The sequence below is a fragment of the Muntiacus reevesi genome, chromosome 1 (assembly GCF_963930625.1).
Source record: "Muntiacus reevesi chromosome 1, mMunRee1.1, whole genome shotgun sequence".
Taxonomy (NCBI): Eukaryota; Metazoa; Chordata; class Mammalia; order Artiodactyla; family Cervidae; genus Muntiacus; species Muntiacus reevesi.
In genome coordinates this window covers 10,634,187-10,659,783 of record NC_089249.1, presented here as the reverse complement: position 1 = coordinate 10,659,783, position 25,597 = coordinate 10,634,187, and the positions used below count along the sequence as shown (strand labels likewise).

The 25,597-nt window shown below is 44.1% G+C and overlaps 1 non-coding gene across 1 annotated transcript; it reads right to left on the bottom strand.

Annotated features, from left to right (window-relative positions):
* Positions 1-1,020: 1,020 nt before the first annotated feature.
* TRNAC-ACA (transfer RNA cysteine (anticodon ACA)) lies at positions 1,021-1,092 on the bottom strand. The gene has a single exon. It is a non-coding gene; the product is annotated as a tRNA-Cys (tRNA).
* Positions 1,093-25,597: the final 24,505 nt, after the last annotated feature.

Sequence of the window (25,597 nt, the reverse complement as noted above, 5' to 3'; positions counted from 1 at the left end):
GCCTTTTATATATATTAATAATGCTCAATTTCACTTATATAAGAGAAATACAAATTAAAATTATACTGAGATACCATTTCTTAACTATCTGAGGAAAATGTTAAGATTTTAATGATATCCTTAATGGCCAGACAATGGGAGAAAAAGGACTTTCATATATTGCTGGTGGGAAGGCAAAATGGTACAGCCCATCTGAAGGGAACTTTGCCATTTTCTAGCAAAATTACATGTGCATTAACCCTTTAAGCCATCAATCTCACTGCTGAAAATTTACTCTGAAAATATACCTTCACACACAAAAAAGTTTTTCATTACATTATTTGTAGTAAAGTATTAGGAATAAACCATATGCTCATTCATGTGTGTGTGGGTGTGTTAGTTGCTCAGTCGTGTGTGATTGTTTGGACCCCATGGACTGAATCTTGCCAGGTTCCTCTGTCCATGGGATTCTCCAGGCAAGAATGCTGGAGTGGGTTGCCATTCCCTTCTCTAATGCCCATCCATAGGGCATTACAAACAAATTACAGTATATCTGAACAGTAGAATACTATGCAGCTATCAAAAAGGATGAGAAAGATCTCTACAAACTAATATGAAGTAATCTGAAGAATATATTGTCAAGTGACAAAAAGCAAGGTGCAAAAGAAGGCTCATCTTATGCTCTTTTGTAGAGAAAGAAAATATATACCCTTATTTTTGCAAAAAAGAATCAAGAACAATAAATCTAAAGCTAATGAATATAACTGCCTATAGGGGGTGTGTGTAGGGGTACAAGCATGACTTCTCTGATTAGAACTTTTTTACTAGTCTTAACTTTTAAATGATGTAACTATTTTACATATTCAAACATAAAATTAAGTAAAAAGAAAGAAAATAAAACCTTGAAAGTGAAAGTGCAGTCACTCAGTCCTGTCCGACTCTTTGCAACCCCACGGACTGTAGCCCACCAGGCTCCTCTGTCCATGGGATTTTCCATGCAAGAAGACTCGAGTGGGTTGCCATTTCCTTCTCCAGGAGATCTTCCCAACCCAGGGATTGAACCTGGGTCTCCCGCATTGTAGGCAGATGCTTTACCATCTGAGCCACCAGGGAATAAAACCTTAACATTAAATAAAGAAGTGAATATTAATATATCCTAGATAGATAACACAGTTACACAAATAAATTATTCAAATAACTTTTAAACATAACACTAAGGTTGTACATCCTTAATAGAATATATCTTAAAATCAAGAGAATTGCAAAGACATCTTGAACTTTATTTAATAGATTCAGAATTGGTAGTGTTCTTGTTAGTTGTATTTCTGAAATTACATTGTGTTTATTGTATAATAGTATAAACAAGCTGGAATCAAGATTTCCGGGAGAAATATCAATAACCTCAGATATGCAGATGACACCACCCTTATGGCAGAAAGTGAAGAGGAACTAAAAAACCTCTTGATGAAAGTGAAAGAGGAGAGTGAAAAAGTTGGCTTAAAGCTTAACATTCCGAAAACTAAGATTATGGCATCTGGTCCCATTACTTCATGGCAAATAGATGCGGAGACAGTGGAAACAGTGTCAGACTTTATTTTTTTGGGTTCCAAAATCACTGCAGATGGTGACTGCAGCCAAGAATTTAAAAGACGCTTACTCCTTGGAAGGAAAGTTATGACCAACCTATATAGCAGAGACATTACTTTGCCAACAAAGGTTCGTCTGGTCAAGGCTATGATTTTTCCAGTGGTCATGTATGGATGTGAGAGTTGGACTGTGAAGAAAGCTGAGTGCTGAAAAATTGATGCTTTTGAACTGTGGTGTTGGAGAAGACTCTTTAGAGTCCCTTGGACTGCAAGGAGATCCAACCAGTCCATTCTAAAGGAGATCAGTCCTGGGTATTCATTGGAAGGACTGATGCTGAAGCTGAAACTCCAATACTTTGGCCACCTCATGCGAAGAGATGACTCGTTAGAAAAGACCCTGATGCTGGGAAGGATTGGGGGCAGGATAAGAAGTGGACGACAGAGGATGAGATGGTTGGATGGCATCACTGACTCGATGGACATGGGTTTGGGTAAACTCTGGGAGTTGGTGATGGACAGGGAGGCCTGGTGTGCTGCAGTTCATGGGGTCGCAAAGAGTCGGACACGACTGAGCGACTGAACTGAACTGAACTGATAAACAAGTAAAACTGTATATATGGAATGGGGAAATTAAGGCTTGGGGCTATGTTTTATTTGAATTGAAGAAGCATTCATCATTGAATTTTTCTTCTAGCTCTGTCTATAAAAAGGGGCCAGAGGCAATGATATTCCAGTAGTAATGAGCATACCTCACACTCGGTTCTTTGTTTCCAAGTGACATTTCCCACTTAAAGAAACTAGGGCTTCTTGCGAACATGGCTGGCTTCAGGTCTGGGGCAGGGAAAGTAAAAGGTAATATGGAAACATCTTGTGGCAGACAGCAAGAAAGTGCTCTAAGGTGAATTCAGCTATATCAAAGGGACAGAGAAGCATCGAACTTTAAAACAAAACACCAGAGTCCATACTTGTTGGGCTGCACACCACAGGTCTGCAAGGCCTGTACCTGCCTAGCTTCAGGTCAAAGAAAGAGCCCAGAGTCATCAAAAGAGACATCAGTGGTTTAATGGGGGACGGGGATCTTACATGTCTGAAGCAAGGTCCTGGAGCAATATCCCATCATGTGCGGTAGATGGCAGACAGGACATGGTGGCATTCTTCTCTCCTGGGGGCAGGGAGAGCTTCCCAGTTATAGAGGGAATTGACTTGAGGTTGGTTCTGCGGTTACCAGGGAAATCAGCACAGGGGCACACTCCTCACCATCAAGCTACCATAGTGGATATGCTCTGATCTTGAGTTAGAACAATGACCAGCTGGGGCCAAGAGCAAGTACGTAGGAAGGTCCATCGGGTGATTAGGGTTAGGTGAGGCAGGTGCTGGTGGAGCAGGGGATGTACAGAGAACAAGGGTATAGCCATCTTGCGTGGCCTGACCATACAACAGTGATACTCAAGGAGCGGGCAAGACCCTCACTTGCCAAGACCTCCATGTGAAATGTCTACAATTCTGTCCCTGGAGAAGCACAATGCTACCACCAGAAAAAGAATCCACACAGAGGAATGTGCGTTTTGTGATTTAACCTTGGGAGTAATAAAACAAATTCAAAACAAGCGAGCTGGATTGAAAACATTAGGACCTTAGAACAGATTTTTCTCAGGGAGCAGAGAGACATGAAAGGGAGCAGAGCGAGGTCAACATGTCCCCCTTACGTGACGACAGGGCTAGGGCTCGGGCAAGCGAGAATTCTAGGAGGGGTCCTTTGGCCTGGTTTGGCCCATATGCAGAACCTTGACACTCATTCTCAAACGGGGCCCTCCAGAACGGACATCCTTATTCCACAAAGCCAAAGGCCTTCTTTAGCTCGGGGAATTCACGCAGTTAACAAAATGATTTATTGAGTGTCACGGAACCCACTCTGTCAGGAGAACTATTAATAGATGTGGCATAAACTCACCATCCTCACGCTACCAAGGATGTACAGTGGGTTCCAGTAAGAGTTTCTAGCCTTCCTCCTAAGGGTGTGGTAACAGAACTTTCTCGGGGCGGGTTTGTCCAAACCCTCGGCTATGTGTCCTGCATTGCCCTTGTGGCCACAGACACCCTGTTAAAGCCTCTCAGCCTTCCTCCAGCACTTGCTCAAATTACAGGCTCTGGGCCCACTGACTACAAGAGGAAGCATCAGAGTCCCTCCAGCTCGCCTTGCCAGATGCTGCTCGTGGTTTTGTGACCACAGAGCTTTCTCTCTCTCTTGAACCCAAGTGCTCCAGTCCTGCTTCTCTCTGCAGAGCTATCCTCCCCCAGCTGCGGCGACGGGCGGCGACGGTATTGTGGGCATTTTGTCAGCTAGAGGAGCCCTTGTGAATCCTGTTGGCCAGATCTCTCTGAAAATGGATCACCCACCAGAAAGAACAGGGCAGCCACATCACTTCCCATGAAGTTCCCCTGACATCCCTCAGGGGCCCCAGGTCATGCACTTCCCCTTTAATCGCTTCATGCCCAGCATCGTTGTGGGGGCTCCCCAGGGGTCCTGCTTGCTCTGGAGGGCTGTGATCCCAGTTAGCCCCAAAGCCGCACGGCCTTAATGGACGGAAGGACAGTTGGAGACAGCCTGCACTTTGCCTGGAGTGCCTTCTCTCGGACTCAGCTAAGGATACACCAGACGTGCTGGAGCCGGCTCACCTGGGTTCAGGGGGACGGACAGAGTTTCAGGAATCTTGCAGGTCTGTTGCTGAACTACTGGTAGCTTGAAATGGGCCTGGTGGGAAGATTTGCACCAAGGAGGCTGGCAAACACTACAATCCAGTGTCTTTCCTCTCACCCCCAGCTGGCTGGTGACTTTCCCAGCTCACTACTGTGAGTGATAGTGAGCTGTGCAGTCTAGAGAGTGGAGAAGCTCAGCAGTTTGAGAAACAGGGTGATTTGAACCAACGTCCTAGCATTACACCTATATTACTTAACTTTAGTTTCCCAAAGTAAAACTGAGATTAACAAAAAATATTCTATGTTATGTAATGCCGATCTCCCATTCTTCTTGTTTCCGTTCGGAGAACTTCCATTAGAGCCTGTGATCCCCGGTTGGGGGAGGAGTGGCTTCCATAGCTGGTGAATTGAGCAGAAGCAGCTCAACACACGTGACTGCCATCCTAGCACCCAGCGCCAAACGTCACGGCAGGAGAGCTGCCCAAGTGTCCAAAGGTCCTGCACCAGATTCCAGCGGGGCAGAGGTCCCGACAGCACAAAGCGGTTCTCGGACACTAGCTGGTGGCCACTGTTGAAGTCAACACTGATGCCATCCACCAGGAGAGAGAATCCGACACCAGAGGCTCAGGGCTGCACCCCACAGGACTGCCCTTCACATCAGATGCCGACAGCCACATGCAGATCAGGTCCACACCAATGCTTCTGACTGACTGGTAGTTAATCAGAAGTTCCCACAACCCTTTGCTAGACTCAGTTATTTGCTCACAGAACTCAGAGAAACATTTGACTGACTAGATGACCAGTTGATTGTAAAAGGCTATAACTTATGTAAGATATGCGCAGGGCAGGGGATGGGGAAAGGGGTTGTGATCACAGGCTCTCTCCCAGCACCTCCACCTGTTCACCTGGAAGCTCTCCAAATCCTGTCCTTCTGGGTTTTTATGGAGGCTTCATTCCATAGGCATGACTGATTAAATCACTGGACACTGATTGCAACCTCCAACCCCACCCTTCTCCCCTGAGGTCAGGGAAATGGGACTGAAAGTTCCAACCCTGGCTCCTGTGCATAGATGCCTCTAAATATCACCTCATTAACATAATAGAAGACTTTCTAGTGCTCTCATCACGTACAAGGGTTTTAGGAGTTCTGTGCCAGAAACTAAAACAAAGACCAAATACATATTTATTATAAATCACAATATCATGCACACAGCACAGGCAGCAGGAGGGAGGCACGCCTGCCTCCCTCCTCTCGGGACGCTTCCTAAACATTGCTCATGACACGTGACATGCTTACGTCCCATTGGCCAGAACTTAACCATGTGGCCATCCTAATGGCAGAGGAAACTGGAATTTATTTTATTCCAGCCAGCCACACACACAGCTAAAAATTTCTTTTAATATGGACGAAATGAATAACAGATATTGAGGAGAAATTAATCCTCTCCACCACGACATACAAACATTAGACACAGAGTTTTGCTCAGAGTAAGCAGTCACTATAGAGGCTCAACCCTGAAAGGGGAGGTGCTCATTACAAACTTCGCACTCCTTATTTTGGAAAAAGCTAGCACTGCATTTTTAAGTGAAACAGAACCTGGACCTCTGCACTGTTCTTGTTATAAAATGAAGCCTTCTCTTTTATTCCGCTAAGACATTTTCTAGGTGCCTTTCTCTACTCACCCCTTACCAGCCTCTACTGGATCCCTCACTGCAGGGAGTACTGGCCAGGCGCCATCTGTGAGATCTGGGGTTGTAAACCTCTTTACACCTCTGTTTTCCAAGATGTAAATGGAGGGATAATTTTATCTATCTTATAAACTTGTTGTGAGGATCAAATGAGTTAAAACTTGGAACGCACCTGAAACAGAGCCTGGTACATAGCAAGTACCATATACATTTTATTACTCTACTTAACTCTGGCCCATATCAGTACAGCAATTTTATAAAGCGGGATTTTTGTTCTTTATCAAAAGAATGGTATCAGAATGATAGTGTGGCCAGCTGAATCCTTTCTCCCAGGAGGTTTTGAGGGTTATTCTTGTATAAGTCATCACCAATATGACATAAACGCGCTAAGCACGACTCAGAAAATCCTTGGGATTATCTATGTCCATTTAAAATTCTGCAGCATTCTATGTCATTATTAAAGAAAATTCATTCCTTTGTTCATTCAATGAGCACTATGCTAGTATTAAAGATACACTGAGGGACAAGACAAGTTCCTTCCTTAAGATGCTCACAGTTTACATGATCTGTCTACTCATCTATCTGTTGCTCTCTATCATTTATCTATCTATCATATAACAATGAGAAAGGTCCATTTCATAGAATCCTTCCTATTACAGATAACTGAAACCCAGCTTAGATGAGTTTAAAGCACAAGGAGAATTTATTGACTCATTCATTCATTTACCCAACAATAAATGGCTGAGCTATCTAGAGGTAAATTTTTCAGACATTTCAAAGCTGGGTCTGCGTGTTTAGAACTCTCTCTCTCCCTCCCTCTCTTGCTTTCCTCTGACAAGCTCCTTTCCCATGGGTCAAAGACAGCCCCCAGCTTTGTCCGCTAATTTAACCACCTCAGCTGAAACAAGGAGCCTCTTTCTCGGCAGCTCTGACAGAAGTGCTGAGGTTGGATTTCTGCGGGCCAGGTGAGTCACGGGCCCATCCCCGAGCCCCTCCTCGGCCTCTGAACTGGGACTTTAAGCTCAACCATCCACTCCCAGGTGGAGGTGGAGGTGGGATCAGTCCCACCCAAGCCTTACGGATGAACAGTGGGGTGCTGTCAGCAAAAGAAGGGAGACTGGACGCTGGGAAGGCAAACACAAAATACACTCACAACCATTGGCCAGTTCTTGATCCTAGAGATGAGGTGGGCGAGGGGCTTTCAAAGACACCCTCATGGAAGAGTTGATGTGTGAAATGGGTTTTGAAGGGCATTTGGAGTTCAGCTGACAGATGAGAGAATTTAAAGCAAAGGTAAGAACATGTACAAAGACCTAAGCATGTGATATCTTGTGGCTTATTTGGAGAAATGAGTAGGGTTAGGATATAATTTAAGGAGAAAACAGTCAATGTAGCGAGGAAGATGATGGCTAGGTGTGAATCCAGTGGGAAAGTCTTTGTGTGCCCCAGTGAAGATAATCGGGGCACACACATCTTCACACTTACAGAGATTTTTCCCATGTTATTTCATTGACATAAAAGAAATTAATCTAACACAAAAGAAAATTGAAGACAGAAATTATAATTTCTCTTTGTATATCCATTGCCTGGCACATGGGCCAAATAAATGTTTATAGATCTGAAACTGGAATGTCTTTTGAGCTAAATGAGGTCATTTCTTTCCACCATATCTACATAGCATAGTGCCTGGTACATTTTAAGTGTTCCATATGTGTTGGCTATTATGTCTTTGTGGTCATTAGATCAATTTTTGAGGATATATACTTGTCTTTCATCATTCCTCAGACTTCAGCTAATTCACTGTTAATTAATCCTCAGAAAACTTGGCATCAGAGTTGGAGATGTATTTAACTCAAACATTATTTAGCAGATTTATACCTAAATCAGCAACAGCATCAAAAAAATTTAATACTGCTGTCTGGTAATTTGAAAATAAGAAATGTAAGTCAACTTGCCTGGTGGCTTAGAAGACAAAGAGTCTGCCTGCAACGCAGGAGACCCAGGTTCAATCCTTGGGTCAGGAAGACCCCCTGGAGAAGGGAATGGCTACCCACTTCAGTATTCTTGCCTGGAGAATTCCATGGACAGAAGAGCCTGGGGGCTACAGTCCACGGAGTTGCAAAGAGTCAGATATGACTGAGGGACTAACACTTTCAAGATAAAAGGGACCCACAGAAACTGCACAGAGAGTGGATCTTCCAGATTGGAAAGGATTACTTTTTATTTGAGTAAACAAGGTCAGTTACACTTTGATGCATTTCTCAGTTAATTAATTTCACTTCTTTGCTGGCTAGTTTTCCCATTTTCCCAGAGCCCCTAGGAATCTATAAAATAAGAGATGATCATGCCAACCACTCCTCTTGGGATTATCACTGTAAGCGTACAATGATCACAAGGTTATGAAACTAGACTTTAACAGGAATCAGTTAAAACATTGAAAGAGTAATGGCGTATAGAAATGGGAATTCCCTCCGAAGCCAGAATCCCCATGTCCCCGTCATGTGTAGTGGTTGGAGGGGCAGAGGATCCTCCGGGCATATTTCCCACAGACACCTCTGCGGGACATCTTTGGTCCCCCTCTCACCTGCCCTAGGACCTCACTGCAGGCTTGCCTCTGTCAGTCATTTTGAAACCTTATGTTTACACTTGATAGCCTTACCGGAGGGAGAGAAGAGAAACCATTCATTGTTCACTCAACAAATATCTATCAAACACCTATCAGGAACATTCTAGAAACTGGGTTTACCAAACCTCTGCCCTCTTGGAATTTTTATTCTCATGAAGGAACACATATATCATGCAAAAAAAAAAAAAAACTATAATGTGAGATGGTAATAATATCCAATATACGCAGATAAATGAGGCAGAGAAGGTGGGGAGGAGAGGAGGGAATGGGTGATCAGGGAAGGCAGCCCTTTGAAGATGAGATTTGAACAGACCTAAAGGAGATAAGGGAATAGCCACGCTGAAGTTGAGGGAAGACTGTTCCAGAAACTGGAACAGCAAGTAGAGATGTCTTGAGGAGAAATGTATCTCGTGTGATAGAGGAGCACCAGAAACCCAATGTGTCTAGGGTGGAAGGAATAAAGAGGAGAATAGTAGATTATCTCAAAAGGGAATAGGCATTGCAAGGACCCTGTCGGCAGCTCGGAATATCCACAATTCCTTCTCTTTGCAGACACCTCATGTATTAATATTTCCTCTGTGTGCCATCATTTCCCCCTTCTCCTACCTTTCCTCAGCAGACATTTTCCCTTCTCTTTCACAAGGCTATTTGTCATCTTTATGACACAGAATCCCATTTCTCCTTTTCTAAAGCAGCCAGGTAACTTTTTTGCAGGGAAAGAGCATCTCCCCCATTGCTTGTATCAATCAAAGTGCGCCCCACCCACTGTCTCTGCTCAGCCAATCACACCATCTGGCCCTGGAATTAGTCTTCACCAAGATGAATTGAAGCTTAGTCAACTTGACTGTTGTTCCCGGAAAAGACTGTTCAATAGCTTCAGGTCCCTGGTTCCCAAAAGCTGTCCTGGTGTCTCTCCTGTCTGGAACTTGACTACCCAGCTCTTCCTTCAAGTCCATAATCTAACCAAGTGCGTGCAAGCTCAGTCGTGTGACTCTTTGCAACTCCATGGACTGTAGCCTGCCAAGCTCCTCTGTCCAAGGGATTCTCCAGGCAAGAATACTAGAGTGGGTTGTCATTTCCTACTTCAGGAGCTCTTCCCAACCCAAGGACTGAAACTACATCTCTTGTGTCTCCTGCACTAGCAGGCGAATTCTTTAACGCTGCACCACCTGGGAAACCCCAATCTAACCAAGACCTTCCAGTAAATTCATTTTTAACTTAACAAAGTACTCCTAACTTATCATCAATCCACTCTGGCTCTTCTTCTTGTCATGACTCATATCATGTGGTCCCCATTAATGCTAGGTTGTGGACTTGTGGGAACTTGTCCTTTTATAGCTTATAATTTGTCATTATAAAGCTAAATTTTCAATCTAAAGAAAATGTTAACATTTTCCAACTGATTTACAAAGATAGCTTTTTAAAGTGAAACTGTTGTTTGCTATAATTTGACACATTAGGAAAAAAAGTTATCACCACTACAAGGGATAGAAATTTTAAAAGTTCTTAAAGAGAAGGAAGGGATTAGAACATCATGATGAAACACACAAGCTCTGGAATCACACAGATTTGAGTCTGCGGTTCAGCTCTGCCATCTGGTAACTACACAATCTCAGGCAAAGATCTATCTTTGGTTCCCCTAGAAGCAGACCCTGAGATAAGGATTCCAGTGCAAATACATATCTAGGAAGTGATCCCAGGAAACTCCAGTAGGGGAAGAGAGAGAAGTATATGTCGCCAGCAGAAGGTTCTTTAACCAGACAGGTAACTATGGGCCATCGGAGCAAAATCCTGCTGGGAGTCTCTGAAGCCAGCCTAGAAAATGCACCTCAGTTCTCCCCCACCCAAGGAGCAGGGGAGCTGCGATGTTTAAACACCAACTCCATCAGTCACTGGTTAAAGGCCGCCATGGAGGGGGTGTGTTGGAATGGGGATGGGCATATTCCCCAGCACTGGCCTCTTCTGGGGCCAAAGAAACATATACAGACCTTGGCAGTGGGAAGCCAATCAGTGCCCATCGCATTGGGGACGTGGGAGGGGTACCGACAGCTCTCACCACATACTTAGCTCTGAGGCATCAGCTTCCTCGTGTGTAAAATAGAGTGATAATGATAGCACCTCACAGAGTGCTTATGAAGATTAAATGAGATGATGCGTGTGTAACTGCGTGGCAAATGAGTACACAGAAAGTTTGACCATGGGACCATCTGAAACAGACAAAGAAGGACGCACATGGAAAATCCAAGGGGACTGCTAGGGAGAAGTGGGAGGGGGTGAACAGGAAAAAAAAAAACCTCCTATGAATTAAATATACAAACCAGACCTTGTGAAAGAAGCAATAATCTCCACACATTCTAGCAGCAAACAGACTTCTGGCAAAGAATTTCCAAGAGGTTTGCTTCCTGAGAGACAGGAAGAAAGTTTGAGCAGCAAAACCCTCTACTTCCTGAAAGTTGGTAAATGCAGTGAGAGAAAAGAGAGAAAAAGGGAAAGGATCTATTTTTCCGAAATTCTGCTTCTACTTTATTGTCTTTACCAGGAAGGAGGGTAATTAGTTCTCTCAACATGACAAGAACACACACTTCTGCCTTTTCCAAAAGGGAAAGAAAATTAGTTCATAAAGGCATTTAAAAAATGAAATGAAAGCTCTCTTACTTTAAATTAATTTTTTTTGTTGTTAGGTTTTTTGTCATGGGCCTGGGTTCTGGGTATTTTCCCTCCCAACAAGTCTTGCAGCTCCATGTTCTCAGGCAGAGGGAGGGCTGAATAGGGGGAGGAGAGAGAAACAATACATAATTCACCATCTGACTTGCGAGGTACCAAGTCCTGAACAGAAAACAAAGGGTCTTCAGCTGTGTGGAGGTGGGTTTGCGATTTCCTTTCACTGTGGGAGAGAAGGGTAAGGAGACTTTTGAGCTGAGACCTGAAGGAAATGGGTCAGCCATGGGAATGCCTGGAGAAGAGCATTAAATGGCAAGTAGGAAGACTGCGGAGAAAGGCAATGGCACCCCACTCTAGTACTCTTGCCTGGAAAATCCCATGGACGGAGGAGCCTGGTGGGCTGAGGTCCATGGGGTCACAGAGTTGGACACGACTGAGCGACTTCACTTTCACTTTTCACTCTCATGCTTTGGAGAAGGAAATGGCAACCCACTCCAGTGTTCTTGCTTGGAGAATCCCAGGGACAGGGGAGCCTGGTGGGCTGCCGTCTATGGGGTCACACAGAGTCGGACACGACTGAAGTGACTTAGGAGCAGCAGCAGGAAGACCCTGGGGCAGGAAAGGGCCCAGTGTGCCTGAGGCACACAAAGGGAGCCTGTGTGGCTGGAAGGGGCAGAACCTGGACACATCAGGCGATGCCTTCCCAGAAGCAGAGGTGGGCCTGAAAGGAGGCATTGGCAGGGAGGGAAAAGGAGGAAGCAAAGGAGAGGAGGGGGGTTAGGGGAAAGGGGGAACTGAGCAGACGATGGAGCAACGAGATCAGACTCACATTTGAGCAGGGTCCCCTGGCTGCTGATGTGAGAACAGAGAACAGGCTGTTCAGAAGCAAGGATGGATACAGGAAGCCTGGGGAGGGAGGCTCTCGCAACAACCCAGGTGAGCGATGACGTGGCCTGGACCTGGGTGGGCGTGATGGAGGTGCTAAGAACTCATATACTGGATCTACCGTGAACAGACAGTCACCAGAATTTGTAGATGAACTGGATGCGGGGCCTGAGAGAGTAGAGAGGAATTAAGGAAGACTCAGTTTACTCAAAGAACCTGTCCTATATGCCAGACACCATCCTGGACAATGAATAAAACAAACAAAATTTCCGCCTTCATGAAAGATTTTGATAGTGGGGAAAACTGACCATAAAAAATGTAACTATTCAATAGGTTGGGCACATTGGGTGGTGGTGGAGCGCTATGAACAAAACCAAAACAAGGATAGGGAATGTCAAGCTTAGGGATTGCAATCATAAAAGAGGATTTGGGGGAGGCCTTGCTGAGAAGGTAAGATCAGAATAAACACCAGAAGGAGGCGAAGGAGTGAGCCGTGTGGTTATCCTGGGGAACAGCAAGTGCAAACGCTCTGAGGTTTTGAGCACATTGATTTAATGATGCCGTTTAGACATCAGAGTGGAGCTGTGGAGTGGGTAATGGGATGCATATTTCCTGAGCAGACCCTCTCAGTGTTTCTCCTGGCTTTGGGCCCACTCTCTTCCGGGCCAGGGGACTCACTGTCCTGGTTTCCCCGGGGCTGAGGGGTTTTCCAGGACAGAGAAGCTTCGGTACTAAAACCAGGACAGTCCCAGGTAACAGATGCTCTCTGTGCCTCCAGGCCATCCTCCGTCTTGCTATCAGATGGATGCTTCTAAAATCTAATGCTGAAAAACGGATCCTGAAAGTCCTTCAGTTGTGCCTTCTAGGTTGAAAGATCAGAGTTAAAGTTCTGTAGAACCCAGGATGGAAGTTCCTCCCTCACCAGCACCCCACCATCTATCAGCTGCCCCCACAGCCAACACAGCTTTCCCCACAACCCTCCAGCAGGGTGGCATCATCCTGGAAAAGCTGAGCTGTTTTGACTGCGCACACCACTTTCCTAGGTCCTGTTCTCTAGGCCCATCCCATCCCCCGCCCTCCACTTCTCCGTGCACTTCTTGTGCTTAAGTCTCATTTCAAGGGCGACCTCCTAGAAGTCTTCTGGGAGGATACAGATATTGTACGTGCGTGTCTACCGGGTTCGCTGTATCATGCTAAGGACTGAATCCTGAAAACTAATACAAATTACAAAGACAGACTTAGGTGTAAGAGTGAATATTTATTTAGAAGGGACACATACAAACGAGGCGTCCTGAAGCATCACAGTAAATTGCCCTCTGGTCCCACCGTCTGCACCCCACATGGAAACTGGAAGCCCCCTTGTCTGCCTCCCTCTTCAGACCGCGAGACCCTTGGGGGCAGAGTTACCTGCTGTGCCTTTGCATCCCAAGTGCCCGGCATGTGGAAGCGGCTCAACGGATGTCTGTTGACTGATGAAATGAATGGTCAGGCTGGGGGTGACACACACCAGTCTGAGAGTCAGATTCTGGTGGCGTTATTTATTCAGCACGCTGGGGTAGCGTTGCCTTACAACGCTGCGCTGGTTCCTGCCGTACACCATGGGTCAGCCACAGCATGTGTGTGTGTGTAGGCATGTGTGTGTAGGCATGTGTGTAGGCACGTGTGTAGGCATGTGTGTATGTAGGCATGTGTGTATGTAGGCATGTGTGTAGGCATATGTATGTATGTAGGCATATGTATGTAGGCATAGGTATGCATGTATGCTTATGTATGTTTGTAGGCATAGGTATGTATGTAGGCATAGGTATGCATGTAGGCATAGGTATGCATGTAGGCAGGTGTATGTATGTAGGCATGTGTATGTATGTAGGCACATGTATGTATGTAGGTATATGGCATGTGTATGTATGTAGTCATGTGTATGTATGTAGGCATATGTATGTATGTAGGCATATGTATGTATGTAGGTATGTGGCATAGGTATGTATGTAGGCATATGTGTGTATGTAGGCACATGTATGTATGTAGGCATAGGTATGCATATAGGCATAGGTATGCATGTATGCATGTGTATGTATGTAGGCATATGTGTGTATGTAGGTATGTGGCATAGGTATGTATGTAGGCATGTGTATGTATGTAGGCATATGTGTGTATGTAGGCATGTGTATGTAGGTAGGCATAGGTATGCATATAGGCATAGGTATGTATGTAGGCATATGTATATATGTAGGCATAGGTATGTATGTAGGCATAGGTATGTATGTAGGCATATGTATGTATGTAGGTATATGGCATATGTATGTATGTAGGTATATGGCATATGTATGTATGTAGGCATAGGTATGTGTGTAGACATATGTATGTATGTAGGCATATGTATGTATGTAGGCATATGTATGTATGTAGGTATGTGGCATAGGTATGTATGTAGGCATATGTGTGTATGTAGGCACATGTATGTATGTAGGCATAGGTATGCATATAGGCATAGGTATGCATGTAGGCATGTGTATGTATGTAGGCACATGTATGTATGTAGGTATATGGCATGTGTATGTATGTAGTCATGTGTATGTATGTAGGCATATGTGTGTATGTAGGTATGTGGCATAGGTATGTATGTAGGCATGTGTATGTATGTAGGCATATGTGTGTATGTAGGCATGTGTATGTATGTAGGCATACGTATGTATGTAGGCATATGTATGTATGTAGGCATAGGTATGCATGTAGGCATGTGTATGCATATAGGCATAGGTATGTATGTAGGCATATGTATATATGTAGGCATAGGTATGTATGTAGGTATATGGCATATGTATGTATGTAGGTATATGGCATACGTATGTATGTAGGCATAGGTATGTGTGAAGACATATGTATGTATGTAGACAATGTATGTATGTAGGCATAGGTATGTAGGCATAGGTATGTATGTAGGCATAGGTATGCATGTAAGCATGTGTATGCATATAGGCATAGGTATGTATGTAGGCATATGTATGTATGTAGGCATAGGTATGTATGTAGGTGTATGTATGGGGGAGCATACCCCCCACCTGCTCCCACCCCCCCCTCCAGGTCACCGCCGAGCCCCAAGTTGAGCCCCGTGCCCTACAGTGACTCCCCAGGGGCCACCTGTCTTACGGACAGTGGGGCATATATGCCAGTGAAACTCCCCCAGTTCGTCGCATCCTCTCCTTCCCCCACCCTGGGTCCAGGAGACCATTCTCTGCGTAAATCCTGGTTTTGGTGACACCTGCCTCTGACTAGCTGTATCACCTGGAGACAAGGAACAAGGAACTTAAGCTCCCAGATATTAAAAGATGTTCGGTGTCCCACCTGGGTGCAGTGGCTAGGTAGGTTGCCTGCAAGAATAGATCTCAATGCACATCCATTTCTCTTTTCCTATCCTTAGGTTTTGTCCGCCCTTCATCAGCCACAGGCCCCCGGGGCTGGGATACAAGCCAGGAAACCCCCTGCCTGTGAAGACGTGAATCGCTTTAGCTCCACTGTAGTACATTTCAGGACAACAATCAATGTTTCAGCTGAAATATTTTCCCTGCTGCTCATGAGTTAAGATTATTTAATTGATCTTTTAACCCTCCTATTTGTCTGCAGGTCAGCAGGTACATCCATAATATGCCATTGCGCTCTTGGAACTTGGTCCAGGGTCTGTAAATAAGGATGGGAGAGTGCTGTTTCTGCTATTTAAGCCGATCAATGTTATTGTTTTAAAGGAACCAATTTCCTTCCTTGTAAACCCAGGTATATAACAAATAAATAATTCAGCACCTCTGAAATATTTATTATAGGCAGGTAGCGTTCTGCTCTCTGAGGAAAGCAAGTCGTGTAAGGATCGGATGCCGTTGGGTGTCAGCACCTCCACTAATCATAGAGACTGTGTGCCTGTTGTTTTCCGTCATTTGTCTGCTGCTCACAGCAACCTTGGGAGTCAGGCAGGGTGTCTCCTTTTTGAAGATGAAGAAACTCAAGAGGCATTAAGTAGCTTTACATAGTCAGTAAGTCCAGGAGACAGTATTCTAATGGTTCTCTTTCTAATTCTCTGTGCAGGGCAAGAATTACAGTCCACTTTGTAAGCGTCAGCTCTTATAAAGGACGACAGTTACTGGGGTTTCTTTTCAGAGGAGGTGTTCTGTTTCTCTGTACTGCCTGGATGGAACCAAGTACTTATTAACACTGTATCATGTCTGACCCCCATCCCCGAGTCAGTAGCCAGGATCCCAAACCAGCCTGTGGTTTTCAAGGCTGAATCATGTTTGGACACACGAAGATCATCAGATGACTGCCCTATGCATTTCTTTTCCAAATCTCTGCTTTTGAGATGACCTGGCTCACACTGGTGTTTGCTAAATGTTACTCAGGTGGCTGTTACAGTCACACACTGCTTTTTCTTGGATGGAAATCACCTGTTGTTGATGCGGATGATGGTTAATGCCATGAGTAACCCAGAATTTACTTTGTCCCAAGGGCTGTGCTAGCAACTTTACAAAATGTCATTTAGTTCTAAGAAAAAACCTTTGAGGTGGATGTTAATGTCCTCATTTTTTAACTGAGATGCTTGAGACCCAAGAAGTTGCAAGAAATAACTAGTTCTGAACCACATAGGGAATAAGTAACCAGCACAACCAGGATTCAGACTGGGGTCTCACCAATCATACAATAGATGCCTTGAACCTCAAGGATACCTCCAGTGGGAGAAGAGTCAGTATAGCCATTAACTAGCATAAACTCTAGTCATATTTAGGAGATATCTATATTTCTAAGTTTAGGGTATCCATCTATCTATCCACCCATCTATTTATCCATTCATCTATCCATTCCCTCACATAGATTGTCCCCTTTGCCTGGAATGTTTCTCTGCTCTCCCTGTAATTGTGGAGCAAGCCTCCTTTTCATCACTTAAGTCTCCTTTTTAAGTTTCACCTCCTCCTGGAAGCCTTCCTAGCCTGACTGTCCCAACTCCGCTCTCTCATGGTGCTCTGTGTCCCCTACTCAGGGGTGGATTCACACCCTGAGGGGCCTGAGCCACAAGGTACAGTCAAGGAGAATGACGTGTGGTGTGATCAAGGGTAGAAACTTGAATTAAAGAGGGCACTGGAGCTTAACTTCATTTCCTCTTCAGGTTTTTGTTTTTCTGAATACTCACTGTAGCATAATCACAGTCCTTTAGAGCTTAATCCAAATGTTAAGCTCTAAGTGTCCTTTAAGCCAAGTGCTGGAATTTTATTTCTCTAAGGTACTGAACCATCTCAGCTCTAAGTAGACCAAAGTTCAGAAGATTTAAAATTATAATTGTGACTCAGATTTGAGTTCCCGAGTCTTAGATTCAGCACCCCACAGCCGTGGCCGCTAGAAATGTGAGAGCAGCCGTGCTGACCTGGCCTGAGGCCCTGAACGCCAACGCCTGTCACGATCATGTCAGCGGTCAGTCTGATTTGCCCAGCCTGTGTTTATCAGAGCTACTTCTGCTTATACGGATTTTGTTACTGAGAAAAATCAGATCACAATAAATATTACATTGTGATATTATGCTGTGTTGATAACCCATGCTGAAGCTTAGAGATATTTGTTTCCTACATACAATAACAGGACCTCTGTGAATGTTATTATCTACATTTTACCAGTATGGGAACTGAATCTGAGAGGTGTGAAGTTATCTCCTTGAGGTCACACAAGCCAGTGAAAAGCACAGGAAACCAAGCTATGATTGCAGTGTAAATGTCCTTTGTCCATACTGAATCTCCCAAATACCAAATCATAAAACTAGACTTCACAGCTTCAGCAATCCTACTATAGATTTACAATTCTGCATGCAGACTAGTTTCACTAGAGAATGACAGGTTGACATGGGTGATCCAAAACAGTCGATATTTCTGCAAGTGGTATTTCCGAAGAACCTGTATTGGACCTATCTAAGCACTACTCTCTTTAATTTACGTTGCTTTATCATAATCATGGAATTACAACCCTCTGTTGAGACTGGTGAGTAGATGATGCCCTGAAACCTTATGTTGATTTTGATGTGATCATCTCTTTTGTTAACACTTCAGCTCAAACCTTCTCCCAAGAATCTTTGCTTATAAATTCCTAGACATTTCTAAAGCTAACCCAAGACTCCCAGGTCAGAGGAATTCAAAGGAAAGCAATGAGCTGATAATCAAAGTCCCTCTGTGAGTCCTTGATGCTGTCTGGGACACCAGGCTTCCTCCCCATTCTGCTTCTCTGCCAATCAAGCGAAACGACCCCAAGTCACTCTTGTGTCTGTTCTTGTGTGGCACAAGCTGTTCACAATCAGAATAAAGGGGCTTGAAATGACAGGTGGAGCCCATGTTCCCCTCTCTACCTCCCAGACCACATGTCCTGGAGTAAAAAGGTGACAATGGGGTAACATTTACAGTAGAAAATCGTATTTCTCTACATCTTTCCCATGCCCCTGACTAACTTTGCTTCCCCCAGTTAGTTCTGAAAAGTCTGGGGTGATGGTTGATAGGCTCACTGGTACAGGATCCTGGGCATCTTTCTACCAGCCACCATTTCAGCCCCATTGTTGAACTCTCTGCCCTGGTCTTTTCCAATAAGTCAGCTCTGCACACCAGGTGGCCAAAGTAGAAGAGCTTCAGCTTCAGCATCAGTCCTTCCAATGAATATTCAGGGTTGATTCCCCTTAGGATGGACTGGTTTGATCTTGCAGTCCAAGAGACTCTCAAGAGTCTTCTCCAACACCACAGTTCAAAAGCATCAATTCTTCGGTGCTCAGCCTTCTTTATGGCCCAACTCTCACATCCATACATGACCACTGGAAAAATCATAGCTTTGAATAGACGGATCTTTGTCCAAAAAGCGCTATCTCTGCTTTTTTTTTTTTTTTTTACCAGCAAAATAGATTTATTCAGAAATAGAGAATTGTAATTCAGGGAAAGTATGCTATAACAAAAAACCAGTCAAGTTCGAGAAACCAAGGAGAGGAATGCTTTCTTTTTTTTTTTTTTTTTTTGGTGTTTTCTATTTTTTTTTTTTTTAATATTATTTTATTAGTTGGAGCCAAAAAGCGCTATCTCTGCTTTTTAATATGCTGTCTAGGTTTATCATAGCTTTTCTTTCAAGGACCAAGCATCTTTTAATTTTATGGCTTCAGTCACTGTCCATAGTGGTTTTGAAACACAAGAAAATAAAATATTTCACTACTTCTACTTTTCCCCCTTTTATCTGCCATGAAGTCATAGGACTGGATGTCATGGGACTGGATCTTTGTTTTTTGAATGTTGGGTTTTAAGTCAGCTTTTTCACTTTCCTCTTTCACCTTCATCAAGAGGCTCTTTAGTTCCTCTTCACTTTTTGCCATTAGAGTGGTATCATGTGCATGTCTGAGGTTACTGATATTTCCCACAGCCATCTTGATTCCAGCTTGTGATTCATCCAGCCCTGTATTCTGAATAGAAGTTAAATAAACATGGTGACAATAAACAATATGTCCTACTCCTTTCCCAATTTTGAACCAGTCAGTTGTTACATGTACAGTTTTAACCGTTGTTTCTTGACCTGCATATAGGTTTCTCAGGAGATAGGTAAGATGGTCTGGTATTCCCATATCTTCAAGAATTCTCCAGTTTGTTGTGATCCACACAGTCGAAGGCTTTAACATAGTCAATGATGCAGAAGTAGCTGGAACTCCAGTGCCTTCTCCATGATCCTACAAATGTTGGCAATTTGATTTCTGGTTCCTCTGCCTTTTCTCAACCCAGTTTATGCATCTGGAAGTTCTTAGTTCATGTACCACTGAAGCCTAACTTAAAGGATTTTGTGTATAACTTTGCTAGCATGTGAAATGAACACAGTTTTATGGTAGTTTGAACATCCTTTGTTATTCCCTTCTTTGAAATTGTAATGAAACTGATCTTTTCCAATCCTGTGGCCACTGCTGAGTTTTCCAAATTTGCTTACATATTGAGTGCAGCGCTTTCACAGCATCATCTTTTAGGATTTGAAATAGCTCAGATGGAATTCAATCACCTCCACCAGCTTTATTCGTAGTAATGCTTCCTAAGGCCCACTTGACTTCACACTTCAGGATGTCTGAGTCTAGGTGAATGATCACACCATCGTGGTTATCTAGGTCATTAAGATCTTTTTTTGTATAGTTCTGTGAATTCTTGCCACCTCTTCTTAATATCTTCTGCTTCTGTTAGGTTCTTATAATTTCTGTCCTTTACTGTGCCCATCTTTGCATGAAATGTTCTTTTGATAGTTCCAATTTTCTTGAAGAAATCTCTAGTCTTTCCCATTCTATTATTTTCCTCTATTTCTGTGCATTGATCACTGTCTCCCATCACACCGCTGTCCGCCTTCGCCCCCGAGGCACTGAGGACCACAAGAGCTGCACCCAGGCCTCTCCCTGCGGCGCCCCAGCTGCCACCCCTTCATGCTCTCTTCCTGACCCTTGGTTCTCACTGTGATGCCACAGCTGCTCTGCTAGAAGGAGGATGTGCTCTTTCTGTGCCTTTTCTACTGTCACCAAAGCATGGCCTGGAGCAGGGCCAACTGTTGTTCCAGACGCCCAGAGTCCTCGAGAGCAGCTCTCAGGGTTTTAGAGTGACTTCTCCGCCAGGGCTCTGATGGGAGCACTGGGAGGAGGCCTCCCTATTCTCAAACCACTTCTGTCTCAGCCACTAGGATGTTGTTCTCCGGCTGAATTTATGTGCCAGCATCTCTGTCCTTAGCACCAGTTCTTCCTCAGGAGGATCTAGTGGCTCCCCACACAAACAGGACCCTGCCAGGCCCACCCACCGGGCTTTCCCAAGCAGTGAAAAGTGAGCTCAGATCAGCTGCTTCCAGCCCTGGGGTTACCAGCACTCAATTCCAAAACATACAAGAACTTGGGAAACTGGGTTGGCTGACTTCCACAAAGCCCAGCGTATTCTTTCCACTTGAGGCCGAATTTTCAGGCATGAGAAGTCACCTCTCTGCCCTTATCCCCGCTCCAAACACACCGGGGGCTGGGTGGAAAGTCCACGCTGGCCACAAACTCCTACCAGAGACAGCCAAACTGTCAACTCCAACAGTCTTCCAGACCTGAAGTCAACCGGGACATTGGTTAGCACCTGCCTGAGGTAGCCCTTCTTAGTAGATGCTAAGGTACTTAGAGGAGGAGTCCAGAAAAATGTAGCAATTGTGAGAGTCTTTGCAATTCCATAACCCCTGAGATATGCCTGCGTTGTATAGGTACTTACATAAACCTCACGAGTCCTTCCCTGGGAATTCTGCTTTTCTGAAGACTCTTTGCAACTGGCCCCTTTGACAGCAACAAAACAGTGGCCTCTGAAAGGACAAACTTCCTCCTGGAAAAGGTTGCAGAAAAAGGATAAGTAAGGCCAAAACAAATACACATGGTAGCCCCCAAACTTACCAATTCCAGTGTCCCTAATTTCCTGACCCCCGAGCTTCAGCTCCAGCTCATGCAGAGAGTGCCTGCTGCCAAAACTGTCAGCGCAGTTCCGTTCTGTTAGCCTCACCCTTGGCTTCTTTCTCGCCTGGAAAAATAATAACCTGATAAACACAGAATACCCTCAAGACATATTCAACACTCTGTTCATGTTGCTGAGCTTATAGGACAAATGGAGAGAATATGACCAAGACATTGACAGTGAGCAATGAGCATTACCCAAGCAAGCACTGTTCTCAGCCAAGTCTGGCTTTAGTCTGGGCAGTGAAGTGAAAGTGTTAGTAGCTCAGCTGTGTCCGACTCTGCGACCTCATGGACTGTAGCCCACCAGGCTTCTCTGTCCATGGGATTCTCCAGGCAAGAATTCTGGAGTGGGTTGCCATGCCCTTCTCCAGGGGAATCTTCCCAACCCTGGTATCAAACCCAGGTCTCCTGCATTGCAGGAACATTCTTTAACATCTGAGCCACTAGGGAAGCCCAGTGAAGGGAAAATTCAAGGGCACAGAGCAAACAGGAGAAGCCTAGAAAGATGCCCAAGACTTCTGTGTGTGGTACATGGATTTCCTAATATGAGCCGGACACTGTCAAGGGCTTACCCAGTTCCCCTCTTAATCTGCACAACAGGTATCCTGAAGTGTGTATTATTAATATCATTCCTATTATAGCCCAGGTACCTGGGTCTCTTTGGTGATTGCCAAGGCTTTGCCAATGCAAAGAAAAAGATTCTTGTGATTCTGACCAAGATCATGATCGCATTACTCAAAACTCAGCTGCAAGAAGCAGAAACTCAACTCAAACTAGCTTAAGGGGATAAAACAGGAATTTATAGCTGGCTCGACATCAGGCATGGCTAGATCCAGGGACTAACGTGTGTCCAATGGACTAACTCTGTCTCTTTCTATTGATTTTTCTGTCTCCACTTGCCACTGCTTCATTTTGTGTGTGTGGACTTTCTTCTGCAGAATATTCCTCCATAAAATAAGGAAGAGGACCATAAATGCTTCCAGGAAACATAATTATTTACCTTACAATCCCAGAGGAAGAGAGAGACTTCTTCAGAATCCATGTGTAATCTCTCAGAGAAGAGGTGGGCTCTGTTCAGGTCACATCCTGCTTACCCTTGAACCATCACCACGGGTCAAGAGGTTGAGTCCCATGATTGACAGCCAAGGCCACACAGAGAGGGAAGTTTGGCGACTCTTTGAAAGAAAGGTTGCTGCACAAACAACCCACGTATCAACAGCACTACTAGGGCCTTTACTTCGACATAATCCCTTATGAACTTGAATCTGCTGGTTTTCATTGTGTAATTTCCTTTTGTCCATTATCTGTGGTATAATCATGAAAATGGGATCAGAACGACAAAGGTGGAAGGTCTAAGAAGGTTTGTGTGTGTGTGTGTGTGTGTGTGTGTGTGTTAAAATTAATTTGAGTCAGTGATTAGTGATTTTCTTTTGAGAACAAAAAGTATGTTGTGAAAACAGAATCACTGGAATCTTCTAAAAACTGTTTTAAGAAAATGCAGCATCACCTTGTGGTGTTCATGCCAAAAATGTTTAACCCAAATTTAATCATGAAAGAAGAATCAGACAAATGCAAAAAACTGGCTTGGACTCTCCAAAAATATCAGTTTCATAAAAGACCGGCCACACACAGACACACATATGTGTCTGTGTGTGCATGCTCAAAAAGGTGAGGATCCATATCGGGTTAAGGTGACTCCAGGTTATGACAAATATGGTGTGAGATTTTTTTATTAGATCCTGAATTTTAAAAAATTATAAATGGCATAATCTGGACAATTTAGAAAACTCAATACTAAGATCTATATATTAGATAATGATATCATTATCAATACTGCATTTTCTGAAAGCAATTGTGATTGTGTAGAAGAATGTCCTTGTTCTTAGGAGAATATGGTGACGTATTTAGGGATGAGGAGTCAGTTTGATGCAGCTAATTTTCAAATAATTCAGGAAGAAAAATGTATACTTAGACAGGGAGAGATTAGAGAGACATGAGAGAATGTGAGAGCTTGAGCATGTGGCCAAATGGTAAAAACTGGTGAATCTAGATGAAAGGTATATGGGTGTCATTATATATATATTGTATTATTCTTACAATTTCTTTCCAAGTTTCAAATTTTTCAAAATCAAATATTGTTGGGAAGGGAGAAAAATTGAGGTACAACCTCATAGCGATATAAAATCTAACCCTTACACTCGTAATGCAGAAAGTGGAGTCAAAAAACTATCCATGTAAGTACCAGGCCTTTACTGCCAGATTAGTGAAACCGCTGAGTTTTACCAGCCAGAGCTGCAAGGCCCAAACCGGTTCACGTCCTCGCTGCAGAGGTTGGCGCCACCTGGTGGCAGTTGTCTGCTTCGGCTTAAATGAGAACGATGACTGTTCGGAGTCTGATCAGTGATTCCAGGAATTTCCATTCCTTTCAGTTCAGTCGCTCAGTCACGTCCGACTCTTTGAGACCCCATGAACTGCAACACGCCAGGCTTCCCTCTCCATCACCAAATCCCGGAGCTTGCTCAAACTCATGTCCATCGAGTCAATGATGCCATCCAACCATCTCATCCCCTTCTCCTGCCCTCAATCTTTCCCAGCATCACGGTCTTTTCCAAGGATTCAGCTCTTTGCATCAGGTGGCCAAAGTATTGGAGTTTCAGCTTCAGCATCAGTCCTTCTAATAAATATTCAGGACTGATTTCCTTTAGAATGGACTGGTTTGATCTCCTTGCAGTCCAAGGGACTCTCAAGATTCTTCAACAACACAGTTTGAAAGTTATCCGTTTCCAGGTGGCATCCATTTCCTTGACTTGATTCAGGAGTGGCCAGGAGAATTCAGGAAAAGAGGAGACTACATTGTGGGCAGGGGTTGAGGGAAAGGCAATCTGTGTCCAGTCCTTGTGGGAAGTGCTGGCATCCAGAGGCTGCCTGGCTGTGATAGCGAACAGGCTTAGTTGCTCTCTGCCTGCAACGAAGTCCCTGATTCTGGGAACCTAATGCCCATCCATGCACTAGGGAAGAGGCTGGAAGAGTTTCACACAGCTCCTGGCTCAGAGCAGGCATCATTTAGCCAGTGACAGCAAAGTCATACCAGCAATTTCTAAAAATCAACAAACAATTTAGAAATTATTTGATGCCTCATTTCACTATGATTTACATCTTTTAAAGCAGTTTTATTAGAGAATAAAAGGGCATGTAATTTTACATTTTATTTACATGTGAATTTAGGTGACCATTCTTTTAAACTATTTTTAATATCATCTATGTGCACCCTGTATGTTTTGAAAAACCTACGAATGTACATTTTGGGACTTCCTTGGTGGCTCAGATGGTAAAGAATCTGCTTGCAATGTGGGAGACCCAGGTTTGATTCCTGGATCAGGAAGATCCTCTGGAGAAGGGAATGGCAACCCACTCCAGTATTCTTACCTGTGAAATTCCATGGACACAGGAGCCACACACACACACATATATACATATATAGACACCCAGGAGGTATTATAGCTTGTAACACTTATATGTACTCTTTCTCCACTGCTTCATTCTGTTTTTTTAATGCTATTAATCGAAAAGCATACATGATATGGTTTATTTAATCAAAATCTTATCCGTAAAACACATTTTGCTAAGATTTATATCTTGCCTATTTTTAGAGAAGACTTGATGTGGTGTGTTTAGCTAAATCACGTATAAAACAAGTCAGTGAAAAAAATATTTAGAAGCTTGAAAAACCATCGAAAGAAGAAAAGAGCGTGGAGTAAGTTGAATTGTCCAAGTTTCGCTCTGGATTTCTTGGGGACAGAAAGGAAATAAGATGCGCTGCTGCTTCCGGCCTCACACCAGGGCCTAGTCGGGCTGGAAGGGCTTCCAGGTGGCCAGGACAAACGGAGACAGAGTCACTCGGCAGTAGCAGCTGCTGACACCAAAACCAGAGGAGCAGCATCGTGAGGGCGTGGTGAGGTCCCTGCTCGCAGGCCACCGAGCACT